Source organism: Ictalurus punctatus, chromosome 13 (genome assembly GCF_001660625.3).
Source record: "Ictalurus punctatus breed USDA103 chromosome 13, Coco_2.0, whole genome shotgun sequence".
In the NCBI taxonomy this organism is placed as follows: Eukaryota; Metazoa; Chordata; class Actinopteri; order Siluriformes; family Ictaluridae; genus Ictalurus; species Ictalurus punctatus.
Window position 1 is genome coordinate 18,579,807 of NC_030428.2, and position 19,293 is coordinate 18,599,099.

General features: G+C 39.3%; 1 protein-coding gene across 1 annotated transcript in view; it reads right to left on the minus strand.

Annotated features, from left to right (window-relative positions):
• The window catches only part of LOC108273706 (cadherin-18), a 163,752-nt gene extending 144,940 nt beyond the window's left edge, over nucleotides 1-18,812 (minus strand). Inside the window, 1 exon segment of the mRNA XM_053685169.1 lies at nucleotides 18,748-18,812. The gene's annotated coding sequence lies outside the window, so the exon portion shown is untranslated.
• Between the last annotated feature and the right edge of the window lie 481 nt (nucleotides 18,813-19,293).

The window sequence follows — 19,293 nt, forward strand, 5'->3', positions numbered from 1 at the left end:
AGAATCTCTCACCATCTTCAAAAAACACCTAAAGACCCACCTCTTCCGTGAACACCTAACCAACTCATTTAAAAAAAAAAAAAAAAAAAACTTACACCTCTACTCTGTGCACTTTGCTTCTTCTGGAACTCAATTAATGGATCTTGTATGGTAGCACTACTTGTATTGTTCTCTGCTTGATATATCGCTTTGCTTGTATTTTTCTCATTTGTAAGTCGCTTTGGATAAAAGCGTCTGCTAAGTGAATAAATGTAAATGTAATGTAAATTAGACATTGTATTTGTTGGCAAATCTATGTGGTATGAGTGGAATCACACACTACAGACCATGCTGTTATATGGAAATGCTTGCATGTCGTGCCACATTGTAACCCCCACCCTTGCCGACCCCCTCACCACTATATTGTGCATGTGTGTTAATCCTTACTTAATTGACCCCTTCTGACCAATCAGATTAAAAAAATAAACAGTGCTTCTGTATAAAACTGACATAACTGTTACACATTTGCTGTCGGGTTGTGTTTAAATCATCTCCCCTCCTATAGCCCTAAAACTATGATCTGTTCACCCTGAACTGTGCTATGCTTGCATTACTAAAGTACATGAATAATAATTACAGTAAAATACAGTAATACATGGTCTAATTTTTATTTCTCTTTTATTTTTTCTCAAATTGTTCATTAAAATCAAGGAAATCTGTAGAAAAGGTAGGTAGGTAAATCACTTTGAGGCAAAATAAAATATGCATTTACAAATTAAAAGTAATTATTGCATTGTATTATAGTATACAATGTGTATCACACTGCTTTTCTTCAAAAAGATTACTATACTGTCTGAGCTGTAACAATCCTTATGAGGAGCTCACTGTTAGACATGGATCTTCAGATAACCTTGAAAATCTCCATAACATATTCTAATAAGTTAGGGTCGACTGCTTCAGTTTCCAGTCTACCTTAAGGCAGTGGGACAAAGGTCCTCAGGGAAGCCCATTCTTTCCTTTCAGAGTCACTTCACTGCCCTTCACTGCCCATCTCTACTAGCAACATAGGAATAACAATTATAAATGCAGGCAAAATACTCTTATTATTGCATTCTAATTACCCTTTTTGCCTTCACACAATCAATGACTCCTTATCATCTAGTCCTTTTTGTAATCTTTCAAATTTAGAGCAGAATGATTTAGAGCAGATAACTCAAAATCATTTCCTGGTGCTTCTGGACTTTCCCCCATTTAACTATAGAACTTCTCCTATTTATGTGGAGGAAAGAAGTATATGACCATTTGTAAACCTGTGGCATTTGTTTCATCTATTTCACATGTGCAGATGTGGATACAAAAAAATTCCTTTTCAGCCTTAGTATTGCTGCCTCACAGTTCCAGAGTCCCCAGTTCAATCTTGAGCTTATACTTTCTGTTATACTTAAAAAATAATAATAATAATCAACTTTATTTTATAAAGTGCCTTTAAAAGCAGCTTCTCAAAGTGCTGTACACAAAATAAGCAGTACACAGAAAAAGAAAACATATACAAGTTAATAAGAACAACAACGTTATTATTATTATTATTATTATTATTATTATTATTATTATTATTATTATTATTAACAATAATAAAAGAAGACATTAGCAGTCAAATGCAAGTTTTAAAAAGTGTGTCTTAAGTTGAGCTTTAAAAATGCCAAAGATCTGAGCTTCCCTGAGTTCAGGAGAAAGAGAGTTCCAAAGTGAAGGAGCATTGTTACGCCACGGCGAACTCGCGGCTGCAGTTCACAGCGTGTAGTGCCGCCCACGGAAGGGGCGGACGAGAACTACATTTCCCAGCCATGCCCGCGCTCAAGTTCGCCGGAGTTTTGATTACAAACACCTGCACCAGATCAAAGGTTATAAAAGGGATGCGTTAACATCAGTGGCTTGCGAAGTAAACGCTCAGCAGCCTCGTCTCTGTCGTGTACCAAGCTGTATTTCCTGCTCTACCATTCTGGTTTGCGTGTTTATTAACTACGATTCTGCCTAATCCCAGTTACACCTGTTTGCCCGATCTACTGACCTTGATTTCCCTCGTACTCCGTTTTCCATCAACCTCACGCACTCTGGACTGTCCTTCCGCGTTTGTCTCTGCAGAGGAATTGCAACAGATTACTTTGCCCAATATGGAGACAGCGGACTCTCCGGAGTGGCAGCAGCGCATCCTGGAGCAGAACTGCACGTTAGCGGTGCATCGGGATGAGATTTCAAGTTTGCGCGTGGAGGTTTCTCGTTTGAGCACTTTTGTATCTCCATTCACGGTACCCTCTGCTCCAACGATGCATCCGTCACTGGCTGCCTCAGGGTATGTTCAGCACATGCAAGCTGAGCACTTTCCGAGCACGCCGGCTGCGCGCTTTCAGGCGCCGGCTGCGCACATTCTGGCCGCGCCGGCTGCGCACAATTCGCCAAATGCCTACACCAGAGAGATATGCTGGAGAGCCGGAGGGATGCAAGGGCGTCCTGGTACAAATGTAGGCTATTTATTGAGAGCCACCCGGACATGCTGGAGGTTCGTAAGCTGACCCACTTTATGAAGCTTCTCTCCGGGCCAGCCCTGGCATTGGCTACGACGGAGTGGGAGCGAGGAAGCGATGTCAGACCCTCACTAACGGACCCCCTCGCCCGTTTCCAGCGCACCTTTGACCATTCCCCCGATGGCTGGGAGACCGGCCAAGATCTCCTGCATATCAGACAAGGCTCCCACACCGCGAGGGAATATACGCTGGAATTCCGCACCATCGCTGCCCGGAGCGGATGGAATGAGCCGGCACTTAAGACTGCATTTCGCCAGGGGCTAAATCTGGAACTATTGAAGGAGTTAGCCTGTCGGGGCGAGCAGCTCACCTTCGATGACCTCATTGACCTCGCCCTACGGCTGGACCGGCTACACTGTACAAACCGCCCCATGCTGTGTGGACCATTGCCAACAGAGGCGGTTCCTCCAGCCGAACCCATGCAGCTCGGGCGTGCTCGGACCCACGAGGAGGAGAATGACAGAAGACGTCGCGAGTTAAGGTGCTTCTACTGCGGTGAGGGCACTCACGTCATTCGTTAGTGCCCCCACAGGAGACCTCGAACAACTGAGAGGAGCACGGACAACCAAGCGCACCGCTATCGGGTGAGTCCATTCCAGTCATACGTTTCACATGTATTTGCTTTATCCATTTTGCTCGAGCACTCAGGCTGTTTTTTTGTCCTTTCAGCGCTAGTTGACTCCGGAGCGGCTGAGAATTTCATAGATGAGAGGACGGCGTGAGATCTCGGCCTCCCCATACACCCCTTGCTCCACCCTCGTGAGGTCCAATCTATCGACGGATCCCCCATAGGAGGGGGAATCATATCCCATAGTACACAACTAATCCATGTTCAAAACAGTGCCCTCCACCATGAGTCCATCGTCCTTTACATCACGGTCTCTACTAGACAGCCCGTTATTCTCGGTCTACCCTGGCTAACACTTCACAACCCTCAGGTCTCGTGGACGGACAAACAAATTACCCAATGGTCCCCATACTGCTTACACAATTGTCTGAGGGGTCCCACAGTTCCAGTGGCAACAACGACTGTGGAGAGTCCCCTGTCCTATGTCCTGGTCAAGGTCCCTCCTGAATATTGTGACCTTCACGAGGTGTTCAGTAAGGAGAGAACAAGTTGTTTACCACCCCACAGACCCTACGACTGTGCCATCGACCTTCTATCCGGGGCCAGTCCACCTCAGGGCCATGTGTACCCGCTCTCCCAAGCCGAACAGCGAGCCATGGAGGAATACATACAGGAGGCTCTCAAGCAGGGGTATATTAAACCCTCCGTGTCCCCCGCATCAGCTGGCTTCTTCTTTGTTGAGAACAAAGGAGGGGGGCCTTCGTCCATGTATCGACTATCGGGGCCTCAACCAAGTGACAGTAAAGTACCGGTATCCCCTGCCTCTCGTCCCCTCAGCCCTGGAACAGCTACGGTCCGCGACCATCTTCACGAAGCTGGACCTGCACAGCGCGTACAACTTGATCCGCATTAGGGAGGGGGACGAGTGGAAAACAGCCTTTAGCACCACCTCCGGACACTATGAATACTTGGTTATGCCGTATGGGCTCGCTAACGCTCCCTCAGTGTTCCAGAATCTGATCAGTGACGTCCTGAGGGACATGCTGGGGAGGTACGTCGTCGCTTACATTGATGACATATTGGTGTACTCAACCTCTCTAGAGGAACACATCACGCATGTTCGGCAAGTATTGCGTCACCTGCTGCAACACCAGCTCTATGTAAAGGCAGAGAAGTGCGAGTTCCACCGACACACAATATCATTCCTAGGGTATGTCATTAGCCCGAAAGGGATTGCCATGGATCAGCACAAAACTCAAGCGGTCGTGGAATGGCCTGCTCCCAGAACCGTTACAGAGCTGCAATATTTCCTTGGCTTCGCAAACTTCTATCGGCAATTCATTCGGGAATTTGTAAGATTGCGCAACCTCTGACATCCCTCCTAAGGGGTAAGCCCATGCGACTCCATTAGACCCCAATCGCCCAGGAGAAACTGGAGAAACTTAAAAGGGCCTTCACTACAGCCCCCATCCTCAGACATCCGGATCCGGGGAGATTCAGGGAGAAGCCCAAGCTGCATCCCATGGCATTCTTTTCACGGTTGTCGTCGCCAGCCGAACACAATTACGATGTGGGGAACCGAGAACTCCTGGCTGTTAAACTGGCCCTGGAGGAGTTGAGACACTGGCTGGAGGGAGCAGCACACCCCTTTATTATCTACACAGTCCACAAAAATCTCGAATATCTGAGGACTGCCAAAAGTCTCACGCCCCGCCAAGCTTGTTGGTCCCTGTTCTTCTCCAGGTTCCAGTTTACTCTGTCTTATAGGCCCGGAACTAAGAACACTAAGGCTGACGCACTGTCCCATATCCACACTTCGGCGGGTCGAGTGGACCAGGAGGGGTATATCTTACCCCCTGCCAATATCGTTGGTGCCGTGCAGTGAACCCTAGATTGAGCCCTAGCCCGCATGCCCAGGTCACGTGTCCCAACAGCCAGTCCTCCTGAGAAACAGTTTGTACCGAAAAGGTACCGCCTGGAACTCATCACCTTGGCCCACACGACACCAGCGACCGGTCATCCGGGTACCCGTCGCACCTACCAACTGCTGGCTGAGAAGTATTGGTGGCCCCACATGCCTAGGGATGTACGGCGAATCGTATCTTTGTGCTCCTTATGTACGCAGTCCAAGGTGCCACACGCTCTGCCTGCCGGGAGGTTGGTACCACTACCCACACCTGACCGTCCGTGGTCCCACCTGTCCCTAGATTTCATAACGGACTTGCCAAAATCGCAGGATAACACCATTATACTGGTGATCATTGACCGGTTTTCGAAATCCCTGTGTCAAATTTAGAGCAGAATGATTTAGAGCAGATAACTCAAAATCATTTCCTGGTGCTTCTGGACTTTCCCCCATTTAATTATAGAACTTCTCCTATTTATGTGGAGGAAAGAAGTATATGACCATTTGTAAACCTGTGGCATTTGTTTCATCTATTTCACATGTGCAGATGTGGATACAAAAAAATTCCTTTTCAGCCTTAGTATTGCTGCCTCACAGTTCCAGAGTCCCCAGTTCAATCTTGAGCTTATACTTTCTGTTATACTTAAAAAATAATAATCAACTTTATTTTATAAAGTGCCTTTAAAAGCAGCTTCTCAAAGTGCTGTACACAAAATAAGCAGTACACAGAAAAAGAAAACATATACAAGTTAATAAGAACAACGTTATTATTATTATTATTATTATTATTATTATTATTATTATTATTATTATTAACAATAATAAAAGAAGACATTAGCAGTCAAATGCAAGTTTTAAAAAGTGTGTCTTAAGTTGAGCTTTAAAAATGCCAAAGATCTGAGCTTCCCTGAGTTCAGGAGAAAGAGAGTTCCAAAGTGAAGGAGCATTGTTACGCCACAAGTTCGCCGGAGTTTTGATTACAAACACCTGCACCAGATCAAAGGTTATAAAAGGGATGCGTTAATATCAGCGGCTTGCGAAGTCAACGCTCAGCTACCTCGTCTCTGTCGTGTACCAAGCCGTATTTTCTGAACCGCCATTCTGGTTTCACCTTTTGCGTGTTTATCGACTACGATTCTGCCTAATCCCAGTTACACCTGTTTGCCCGATCTACTGACCTTGATTTCTGTCGTACTCCGTTTTCCATCAACCTCACGCACCCTGGACTGTCCTTCAGCGTTTGTCTCCGCAGAGGAATCGTAACAAGCATAGACAGAAAAAGCCCTGTCACCCGTGCATTTTACAGTTTTTATGCTTGTCCTTCCACTATCCAAAAACATGCTGGTAGGTGAATTGGTGACTATATATTGAATTTGTATGTATGGTGCCATGTGATGGACTGGCTACCATCTAGTATACAGTAGATATAGGAAAGGGCCCTGGATCCACGGTGATCTTGACAAAAATAAAATGGTTACTGAATATTTAATATAAAATACTAACAAGTAGCAACCCTTAGCTAACCCTCTATGCTCTGTGGGCGCTGTGTCATGGCTGACCCTGTGCTCTTATCCCAGCTTCCTAACAAATTGGGATATGCGGGAAAAAAAGTTCACTGTGCTGTAATTTATACAGGTGCATCTAAAAAAATTTGAATATCATGGAGAAGTTCATTTTTTTTTTTCCAGAATTTAATTTTAAAAAGTGGAACTTTCATATAGATTCATTACACAAAGTGAAATATTTCAAGCTTTTTTTGTTTTAATCTTGATGATTATGGCTTACAGCTCATGAAAATGAGACACAGGAAAAATCCAGTATCTCAAAAAATATTAGAATAAAGATTTTATAATGAAGCAATGTTTACCTGAGAAGAGTTCTAATCAGATAATTAACACAAAACACCTTTTTACTCAAAACACCATTGCACAAGTCCTCTTTTCAGATGAAAGTAAACTTTGAATTTCATTTGGAAATCAAGATCCCTGAATCTGGAGGAAGACTGGAGAGGCACAAAATCAAAGTTGCTTGAAGTCCTGTGTGAAGTTTCCACAATCACTGATGATTTGGGGTGCCATGTCATCTGCTGGTGTTGGCCCACTATGTTTTCTCATACTCAGTGGTCTCATACTCAATGGTCATATTTGTTTAGTGTCTGTGTTAGGCTTAGCTATATTATATATATGCATATATAATATATAATATATATTATATATGCATTAGCAAATGATCTCATCTATTGTATATTGTATAATATCTATTGTATATTTTCCAAAACCAAAGGTTTTTTTTAAGTGACTGCTAACAACGTCTATCATGTAGATCTAAAATATTAAGGGTTAATTACTTAGCCCATTGCTCTCCTATGACCAAAGACGGGAATAGGTGCAGCCAAAGGTTGAATGCGTGTTTTAATTTATGATTTATTTATCTGTCTCCATTTAATTAATTATCTGAATTCAAAGATAAACTTCTAGTTAGTGCTGGAAGTATAATATCTCAGTGTTCTGATTATATTATCTAAAACAGCTTCATGCTAAGCTTTCATTATAAAAAGATGTTCCTATGTCAGAGGCTTTTACAGTGCATCCGGAAAGTATTCACAGCGCTTCACTTTTTCCACATTTTATGTTACAGCCTTATTCCAAAATTGATTAAATTCATCATTTTCCTCAAAATTCTACAAACAATACCCCATAATGACAATGTGAAAGAAGTTTGTTTGAAATCTTTGCAAATGTATTTTTAAAAAAAAAAAAAAAAAAAGCACAAGTATTAAGCCTTTGCTCAATACTTTGTTGAAGCACCTTTGGCAACAATTACAGCCTCAAGTCTTTTTGAGTATGATGCTACAAGCTTGGCACACCTATTTTTGGGCAGTTTCTCCCATACTTCTTTGCAGGACCTCTCAAGCTCAATCAGGTTGGAAGGGGAGCGTCGGTGCAAAGCCATTTTCAGATCTCTCCAGTGAGGTTCAATCAGGTTCAAGTCTGGGCTCTGGCTGGGCCACTCAAGGACATTCAGAGAGTTGTCCTGTAGCCACTCCTTTGTTATCTTGGCTGTGTGCTTAGGATCGTTGTCCTGTTGGAAGATGAACCTTTGCCCCAGTCTGAGGTCCAGAGCGTTCTGGAGCAGGTTTTCATCAAGGATGTCTCTGTACATTGCTGCATTCATCTTTCCCTCGATCCTGACTAGTCTCCCAGTTCCTGGTACTGAAAAACATCCCCACAGCATGATGCTGCCACCAACATGCTTCGCTGTAGGGATGGTATTTGCCAGGTGATGACTGGTGCCTGGTTCCCTCCAGATATGATGCTTGCCATTCAGCCCAAAGAGTTCAATCTTTGTTTCATCAGACCAGAGAATTTTTTTTTCTCATGGTCTGAATGTCCTTCAGGTACCTTTTGGCAAACTTTTACTGAGGAGTGGCTTCCGTCTGGCCACTCTACCATACAGGCCTGAGTGGTGGAGTGCTACAGAGATGGTTGTCCTTCTGGAAGGTTCTCCGCTCTCCACAGAGACACACTGGAGCTCTGTCAGAGTGACCATCGGGTTTTTGGTCACCTCCCTGACTAAGGCCCTTCTCCCCGATCGCTCTGTTTGGCCGGGCGGCCAGCTCTAGGAAGAGTCCTGGTGGTTCCAAACTTCTTCCATGTACGGATGATGGAGGCCACTGTGCTCACTGGGACCTTCAATGCTGCAGAAAAGTTTGTGTGCCCTTCCCCAGATCTGTGCCTCGATACAATCCTGTCTTGGAGGTCTACAGACAGTTCCTTGGACTTCATGGCTTGGTTTGTGCTCTGACATGCATTGTTAACTGTGGGACCTTATATAGACAGGTGTGTGCCTTTCCAAATTATGTCTAATCAACTGAATTTACCACAGGTGGACTCCAATCAAATTGTAGAAACATCTCAAGGATGATCAGTGGAAAGAGGGTTCCACTGAGCTCAATTTTGAGTGTCATGGCAAGAAATGTCATGGCATTTTTTTGTTTTTTATAAATTTGCAAAGATTTCAAACAAACTTCTTTCACATTGTCATTATGGGATATTGTTTGTAGAATTTTGAGGAAAATAATGCATTTAATCCATTTCGGAATAAGGCTGTAACATCATAAAATGTGGAAAAAGTGAAGCGCTGTGAATACTTTCCGAATGCACTGTATGTAACCTATAATAAACAATTATTTTTGTTAGCTCAGAGGTTTATATTAAGCGTAGGCCTTTCCTATTTATTTAGGTTTCATTTAAACTTGCAAGTATTAGCCTTTTATATTAACTTTTCAGAGGTCAATTTTAATGTGTCTAACATAATACAACTTTATCTTAGGAAACTATTCCTAATAACCATATAATTTACTCCTGGTGTCTGCATTTCAGTTTGAGTATGTTGATTATTTAAACCCTTCATGTTTCTGTGCACTTCACGCAGTATTATTCATAGATGGTTACATTAGTAGCTGAATGAGTGTGAATGTAGTCCTTCTGTGGCCTTATGAGGTTTGAAAATGTGAGTCATGTGGATACATCTCCTTGAGCACACAGGGATGCCAGTAAGATTATTATTACAACTAATCAAACATACTTAAGTATCTGGATGAATGGGTTTCAAAGGAGTTTCTAAAGAGTTTAAAATATATATGAAATTATTAATATTTAAATCATCCTGAGTGTGCTGGTCTTTTTTATATTTATTGTTATATTTGTCCTTTCAGCTTGCTTTGAGATACAAGGCATGCATGGCCTTGTCCATTTGAGGAACACAGTTTTTGGGGGTTAGGCTGTAGTTTTGTTCATGTTGCAATTTAAAACTCCATCTACAAAGCAAATTTATACCACACATTTTAAAAAAGCATCTAACATCCCTGGCATCCCTGCCTTGCATTGGATTCCAAATATTGACTGACCTTTCATAACCCTCCGCATTTTAGAAATACAATACAGAAAACCACAAATGGGCAGTGAAAATTAAATATCTGTTAGGTTTGTCTAAGGTTTCTCTTTCTTTCTTTCTATCTATCTATCTACCCATCTATCTATCTACCTTTCTTTTAGACATGCATTTGCATGTTTAGGGTATAAAGTAAAACAAACTTTCTAGAAGAATTTATATAAATGGTTCATGAACACAGTCCACTGCGTTTGTAAGCTCTACAAAAGTGTGTACTGAAGAACAATGCACAAAGGCTTATGCAAGTAAAATATTGTAACTTTACTAGATGAAACCTTTTCATTGTGTCAAGCACTTGGTTGCAGATTTTCTTTAAATTTTTTCTTGTGTGTAAACACTTTAAAAGCTAACATATTTGCCAACTCTTAACACGTGTGCAGTGCCTTGTATTCACTCCTTTCAACTTTTATACATTTTGCAGTGTTACAACCTGGAAACAAAATGGATTTAATTGGGATGATGTTATGAATCTGCACTAGTCAGAGAAGCAACAAAGTGGCCTAAGGGGAACTGTCAACATGATACTAAAGCACAACCATGCTTTACTGTAGGGATCTTGTTCTCAGGGTAGTTTGTGCCAAAGCTAAAAAGAACCTTTTCCGACATGTTTGCTTAAGCTTGACCTGTCTTTTGGAAAACTCCAAATGGGATTTCACATGGCATACCACTCTTCCATAAAGCCTAGCTTTGTGAAGTATATGGGCTATGGTTGTCTGGTTGCTTATGTGATTCATGCCCTCCATCCTGTTTCCTCTTCTCTGACTTTTTGGTGGACAGCTTCCACTAGGCAGAGTTACTTTTGTGCCAGATTCTTTCCTTTTTTGTTTTTATTAATATACTTAGTGGTGCTCTGTGGGAAGTTTTTCAAAGTTTGGGAGTTTTTTTTATTTTATTTTATTTCATTTTATAAGAGTTTGTTTTCTAACAAACTCTTTTTCACTTCAATGGACATTTGTGTAGATTAAGTCAATTAAGTCAATTTTATTTCCAAGTTGTATCTACAAAATGTGCAAAAGTTCAAGGGGGTGAATACTTATGTCAGCCACTAAAAATGCAAGTTTTAATGAATAGGTACACTGACTGCATGTAAGAGGTAGTAGTAGAAAAATATGTAATTAATTATGTACAACGAGTGTCTAGCTCACAATGAGGTAACAGACTTCTCACTGAGGTGCTTTACTAATTATTATGAATGAATGATCTGATTTTAAATTCCATAGTGTATTATATGGCATTTCCAGTGGAGGAAAAGATTTATCACAACATCCTTTTAGGCATTATTTCAATTAGATACAAAGTATGGCATTAGTAATGCAAGATGTACAGTATGTATTAGAAGTTACATTGATTTGATCTGTTATGTGTGCTACCTTAATGTGCAAACAGTTTATGTCACAAGATTAGAATTCTTAATTGATTCATAACTAAATCTTAATCATCAGACAACCTGTTCAGACCTGACAATGTAATGGTCAGAGGCTGTTTACTCTATTTTTCTGCCTTAGTCTGTCGAGTATTGTTTGGAACATGAGCAGGTCAACTCCATACATACCTGTGAGAGACGAAGAAGCTAATGGCAGCAGAAGTGGTCCCTTGCCATGACACTGAGTATCTGTACACATCAGATAGAGCTGCCAGAGAGCATTACATCCAACGCAATGCTGAATGAGTGATGTGCAATATAGAGTGGAGAGAATACACGCTCACTAAGAGATTTGGGAGACAGTGACTCTACATGCTGAGAGGTCACAATGGCATTTTCAAACTCTCAAGAGGCAATAGTAAATGTATGTTCAAAAAGAACTTCTGATATCAGTACAATCACTTGCATAAATTCACTGATTGTGATGTATCATTTAAAAATAAAATTAGGGTTAGGAATGTTTTTTTTGAGCACTTCAACATCTATTCAACATCTGTGTAATTTATATGAAACTTTCATGTTGCTCCCATCATTAATAAAAAATATACATAAAAAATGCAATTGAAAATAATTAGTGTCAGGATTGTATGGTGTTTTTACCACTCCAAAGCAGCACATCCAGAAATGCTTTATTCCTCTTTTACCAGAGCAGTTTGACAACTCTATCAATGTTTTATTTATTAAAGAAGGTTAAATGGAATGGTTTATCCATTTATAATTAGGTTTGATGTTGTGGAACATCTGCAGAACAAGTTAGTTCCTGTTTTTCTTACTGCTTATAATCAGCTATAAACAGCTGTTCTCTCATCATCTTCTAGTTTTTTCTCTCTCTCTCTCTTGAACTTAATAAGACAAAGAAATGCAGCTTGTCAAGTTGTCTCAGGATATCTAGCCATGTTTTCCTAACTGCATACATGTTGTATTGGAGCTAAAGCATGTAAGCAATAAAATAGATGATGTTAAGACAGCTGGTTGGCATTTTGTTGTATACTCTGCAGGTAAGTAATTTTAAATTATTTCAGTTGCCTTCATTTGTGCCTCCCAGGCTTTAAAAACAAGAACTACAAAATGACATTCAGACCAAATGTGTTAATCAGTTGCACATGGACGGAACCCTGTAAACCTGTCAAGCATTTTAAGCATGTGTGGTACTCAATCGGTAGGAAGACACAAACACACCAGTAGACAAACAGTGGCAGGCTTACATGAAATCTGTGTAGCATATAAAATTGGCAGATATAAAAAAAAAAATAATAATAATAAAAAAAAAAATTAAAAAATGCCCAAGTAAAAAGTTATTTTAAAAAATAAATAAATAAAATAAAAAGGAAGATATTGATCTGACTAGTTATTCAAAAGCAACACAGAGCGAGCACTATTCTGTGCAGTTGTACTATTTTCATAAACACAGTGTATGACATACATACTCAGACAGAGTGGTTTACAGCTTTCTAACATTGTTGCACAGTTGTGTACATGCTGACAGTGTGGATGGCTGTCATTGGAGTCAAGTTTCTTGGTTATGTTCAGCAACATCTTGAATAAACCATCCCTGATATTTTTGAAAAATGAATCAGGTGTGTATCTCTGTCTTTGAAACTTATATTAGTTTTGTATCTCTTCTTGCAAATTCTTGCTAACTTACACCAGAATCATGCTCCAATCTTGCTTTATTTGAATGAAATAAATTAATATTTAATATTAAATATATAAAATAAATTAATAAAATATAATAATATATATTATTATACACAAATATAAAATAAGAATAAAATAAGTGTATATTTATTCAATTGCATCATTTCAATTGAATCAGTTGCCAGAGCTGGCAACAGAAAAAGAAAAGTGCATATAACACAAAAATAATACTTGATTACTTATAAAACACCCATTATTACTAGTTTAGTTATTCCTCACTAGTTATATATTTACTGCAATATACAGTATACAGTACTACCCATGTAGTATATTTATATAAATATTGTATATTTTATAATGTCTTTGTCACATCCTAGCTTTAACGTTATGGAGGCAAAGGCAGATGCAAGTGTTACACTTTGGAAAGTGTTAAAACAACAAAGACATGAAAACGAAAGATCATGCACATAAACTGTGTATATGAGACAAGATCAATCAGACTAGGGGCGATATGATGGCACACATGACAAGATGAGCATTACAACAAACACCTGACAACCAGACACTGAGAAACTAGAACTATATATAGTGGTGATAATCACGGTGGCACAAGACATAGGCGAGAGTGCTTGATGTGCTGGGGCTGATGGGTAGTGTTGTTCGGTGCCCCTTTGATGCTATCATGACACTAGCAGGTGGAAATAAATGAGAAGTTTTATTTTAATAATAATAATAATAATAATAATAATAATAATAATAATAAATTATTTACCAGATTTTTAAAAATATTTTAATCAGTTTAAAGAAACTACATCAGTTTCATCTCTTCTGGTTTCTAACAGAAATAATAACAGATTCACAGAACTGAAAGGTGAATGTTCTTCCTTCATATCACCTGACACTGGAAGAGTTTATAGATGCACTTTCAAATTACATGCCAACTAACTATGCTGGTTTTCATTTTAAATGGCTGTGTGCAACAGAAAGCTGATTGTTCAGGTAGTCAATGCAGGGATGTAATGTGACTCAACATGACTGCTCCATAATGGATCTGCCTCTTACAATCATGAGATAAACAGGCTGGAAAATGTGAAATGGTTATGGATTAATGCAATATGATTAGATTGCATTGCCAATGTCAACTTACTATATCATTTATGCTGAGAAAAACTAGCCAATGGTTGTGATTCAAAAATTACGTGTAGTCATTATAAAGTTGAAGAAAGTATTAGACTTTTTCGCCGATGCGATTCACACACAAACACACGTAAAATGACAGAGAATGAGTACTTGATGTAGTCAGTGTACCTCTGTAATTTGGTACAAGGATGCACTCTCCTAGACGTGACACCAAAGTGTCCTCTGCCGTTATCGGCTTACTTCAGATCCCAAAAAACACATGCACACTCATATGAAAATGATAAAATGTAGGAGTTGTTCCATATTATTATATCTGTCTTAGATTTTCTGCAGTCAAGAAAACAATGTTTTAAATGTATTTAAACTGTTGAGCTCAATACACTTATTGCTTGAATGCTGAATATTTTTTTATAATATACTGTAGGGTATTTGTACATATTTTATATAGAAACCCATACGCACAAAAACCTCGTTACATCCTGAATTCAGATATACGCCTATTGTGTCCTGGTGACTGTGACACTCTCTCTCTCTCTCTCTGGAGTATGTGTGTGTGTATGCCTGCATGGGTCTGTGAGAGAGAGTGTGACATCATGGCTAGTCTATCAGCGAGACATGGAGGATTAACATGCTACTTAAGAACTGTGTTTGTAATCCACATAGCAGGCTTGAGAGAGAGAGAGAGAGAGAGAGAGAGAGAGAGAGAGAGAGAGAGAGAGAGAGAGAGAGAGAGAGAGTGCAAAAATGTTAACAGTTAAATGCAAATATACTGTGATTGAACATGTCTCAACATTTAATATGCACAGCAAAATTATCACAGACTCCCCTATTGTGATACATCTTATTTAACAGATGATAAAATTTAATTAGTTAATTTTGTACTTTGTATGGCTGAATGGTTTACATGCTTCATGACCTTAAATGACAGTTTCAGCTGTATGCTCAAAGGCCATGGAAGATCAAATGCATCTTTATTATTGTTGAAATCATCATGTTGCATCACCGACTATATAACAACAAGATTTGATGAATTTGGTGATCCACACACACACACACAACTTTGAACACAATCCACATCATTTTCTGTTCTCACTTGCAACGTATTTATCTTTACTAAGAATTTCTATAGAGATAGTCTTTGGGGCACAATTAAACAGTTATCTCTATTTCAATTTATTTGGTGGTCATCCTCCCCTGTTCTTGACACAAATTGAAAGCCCATTAAGAAGTATAAGGATCCACAAATAGCACTGGATTGCCAGTATAAGGAGGCCAAAACATCTAATCCTTCACCTTCCATGCCACGAGGGCTTACTAGATATTTGCCCAGTTAGCAGACCTATTACCAAAAAAAAAAAGAAAAACCCTGGCCTTCTACTGCAAAAAAAGAGTCTTTCTGAAAAATGTTTCTGTAGCCCATGTTCATTTCAGCCAATTTGTCCTCAGCAAATCTCAACATAAAATATATAATTTTTAAAAAGCCAGACTTTAAGAAGAAGCATATGTTAGCCTTCACCCTTTTAGGGTTGGTACTACAAGGAAAAGCTAGAAGCTAGGAGGTGGGAATTGAACACAACTAAATTAGGTGAGAACCCTTTACTTAAAAGATGTTTATTACTTTCATGGACCAGGTTTAGGTAAACCCTGAAGCAAAATGGGGGAAAATGGGGGAATTCTGTAAAACTATTCAATAAATAAGGAATAAAACATTATAGGTATAAATATATAAAGGAATAAAACAGTATAGGTAATCAGCAAACGGATGGTCCAATGTTGGAGTATTCCACACTGGTGTGGTATAATGTATTAATTTATTAAAGTTTTATTTTATTATTGTCTCCCAGAAATGTATATGCCTGTCCTAAATTATAGTTACAAACATTGGCCTTAAACAAATTGCTCTGTGTCCTGGTACTTGCTCATTGAGTTTTAACAGATTGAGAACTCACACACTACCTACTCATGTCATTATTCTGTATATCCTCCTGGGAGGCACTGAGCCCAGCTTTTGTTGTCTTGTGCATGCAATATGAAGATGACATTATATTGTCAGTTGCATGCTAGTTTTTTATTTTTAAATTGTATTTATTTATTTTTATTAGAAAGCACTGCTAAACAGTGGCTGGTAATTCAGAGAATAGTTCATCTTCATCACATATATGGATTGGTTAGTTTATAAATAATTTGCAGTATGTGTGTTCCACAGGAGAATTTTGGTCATATTTGTTTTGGATTTGTATTGTATTATGAACAAGCAGTTGTATGTGTGGCTCTGAACTTCCGACAGCTATCAATAAAAAATAACACACGCAAACCTCATTTACATGCTGTTTTCTACTACTAATTTGCATTTGACATGTCACAATTAATTTATTGTAAATCAACTGCAACATCCACACATTTTTGTGCACAGTTTATTCTCTTTATTTTATTATATTTTTTGTCTCTCTATATTATGCACATATTGTCAGTTTTCTGTCAATTTCTCTTTTAACCCAAGAGTTATTTGGATAACACTTCATTTCCATTTAACTCATCTTCTAGTTACCAGTTGTTTTCCTTTAAACTGGTGACTTTTGATAAACAAAGATAGCACATAGCATTTTGTGGACTGTTTGACATTATATATTATGATATGGCAACACTGTGGAAAAATGCATCATTCCTCCTCAAGGCCAGACAGAGCTAAAAATATGAGGCCATAGAGTTATTCAACTACTTCTCCAATATAAATCACTCTGGAGTTATGGTTTAGATCTAGTGTTGATCAGGGCCAGACCTTCCTATATAGCAGTCATAAAGCCTCTATAATGATGAGCATGATGACTTTGAGAATGTGTGTCAGGTTTAGATTATAAGACCTTTAAGTAATACCAACCTCCAGTAAGCAACATTAATGCAGTCGATACTCACAAACTGTCTGCTCATTTAGTATTTGTTTTCCCTCATTCTTTCTGCAGCAAGACAACAAACAGTATCTGAGTCAAATTTATTAAAAACCTTAATTTCCAACCACCAATTCACTCTTAGCCCAGCATCAACTTATATTCTTTGTCGCAGGGAGCCCCCCTTTTTTTTTCCAGACATCATCGCACTGGCACTGGATGTCAGAAAGGCCTGAATACCTGTCCAAACCTTTTGCTTTGCATACTGTCTCTCTCTCTCTGTTTGTCTCTCTTTATCTGTGTGTATTTTATAGTCTTGACTGTATATTTAGTTTGACTGCTGTTTAGTTCCATTATGGCATTATAGTGGGCTGGTAGATAGAGACATTATGTTCCAGAATTAATTGTTTAATGATGAAATCTAAAGTTCTCAAATGGCTCTATCAAAGAAACTACTCATTTCAGGTAATGCCACATTATCTAATTGGGTTTTAGAATTTTATACTTCCCTATCAGAACCTAAAATCCACCGTGATATTGTCATGAATCTGAAATAGTTGAGCATGGAGTAGTGAGACAGAGATAAGGCTATTACATGTTCTAACACAGTACTGGGTGTTTTATAGAACTGAATAGGTCCTTAGCATGGTTTTATTTTTTTTTAAACTAGCAAGTAATACAATATATATATCCAAAAGTTTGTGGACACCTGACCATCACAGCCATTCATGCTTGTTATACACCCCATTCCAGATTTATTCTCCCTTTGCTGTTATAATTACCTCCAGAGGTAAGCCTCTTTTAGGGGGTTCTGGGCATACTCCCCCCAAAATTTTTAAAGCCACCGGAACATCTTTCTAGTCATGTATATTTTAGAGTAACAATGGTTGTAAAATTTATAGAAATAATTTTTGTTATTTTCGTTCAAGGTATACCTGTCTCATAATTTGTGTTCGAGACTGATCTAATATGACTTACTTAAATTGTATAAAAATAAACAAATTAAAGACCACTTTGTCCCAATCCATCCCACAGCAACAAAAGGCAAAAATTGCTGTACTATGTAGCCAAAATACATTTTGGATTTTATTTAGAGAGTGAGTGAGTGAGTTGGCAATCAACACTAAATTACTGCACATTGTCTTTGTTAATTACATTAAGTAAGTTTACATGGGCAGTTATAATTGAGCTACTGTGTAGTTAAGCTACCGTCTTATTTGTCTGTCTGAGTACACATGACACAATGCGTAATCGAATGATTGATACGGTTTGGTGCGATCTTGTAATGATTTGGGAGTATTTCCCTTTAAGACCAGGAGAGGCGTGTGACGATGGCATTCAGCGTTCTCCTGCCTGTGTGTGAGTCTGCGACAAGTGTGTGAGTGTGCAGCCGAACTGTAACCATGATAATGGTCAACATAATTAATTAAACCAACCTAAAATGTTTAAACAGTAAACTGCGCTGTATGTGGATCATTTGATGACCAACAGAACAGCTCGAATAAAGTGTATACATGCTGGAAGAAGTCGAGCTAAAAGTCAGATTTCAGAAGTTCAATTGCAGTACGATTTCAGTCCTACTAAAGCGTTCACATGACATTTTAAAAAGGTGAATTATTGCTTTAGCTCAGTTGAAATCGAACTTTTAACGTGCATGCAAACGTACTTACTACCTGCAGATCCGCCGACGGGAGGTACCCACGGTAAGCCGCTGGATGTGTCCGTCAACCAAAAAAACGTGCAGACAAATAGGTGTGTAGCACGTACAGCAGCCTCTCCCAGGTCCTACTGCCCACCCAGGAACAGGTTTAAGATGCGATGGAATCGAACCATTGATGAAAAAAAAAACCAAATCAAAAAGAAAATATATTGGCTGATATTTTGATTTGCTTAGGTGGGGCTAATGAATATTTTTGCGGCCCCCCCCCCAAAAAAAAGAGGCTTAGTGATGTCCCTGGTGTCAAAGTTGAGATGCTTTATGCAGGCCACTCAAGCTCTTCCACTACAGCCTTGGCAAACTACAGTATGTTTTCATGGAGCTTGCTTTGTGCACAGGGGCAATGACATTCTGGAACTTGCTGGAGCTCTTAGTTCCAGTGAAGGGAAATTGTAATGCTACAGCATACATATTAGACATTGTAGATAATCATGTGCTTCCAACAGTTTGGTGAAGAAGCAGTGGGTGCATATGGGTGCACTGGTCAGGTGTCCACAATCTT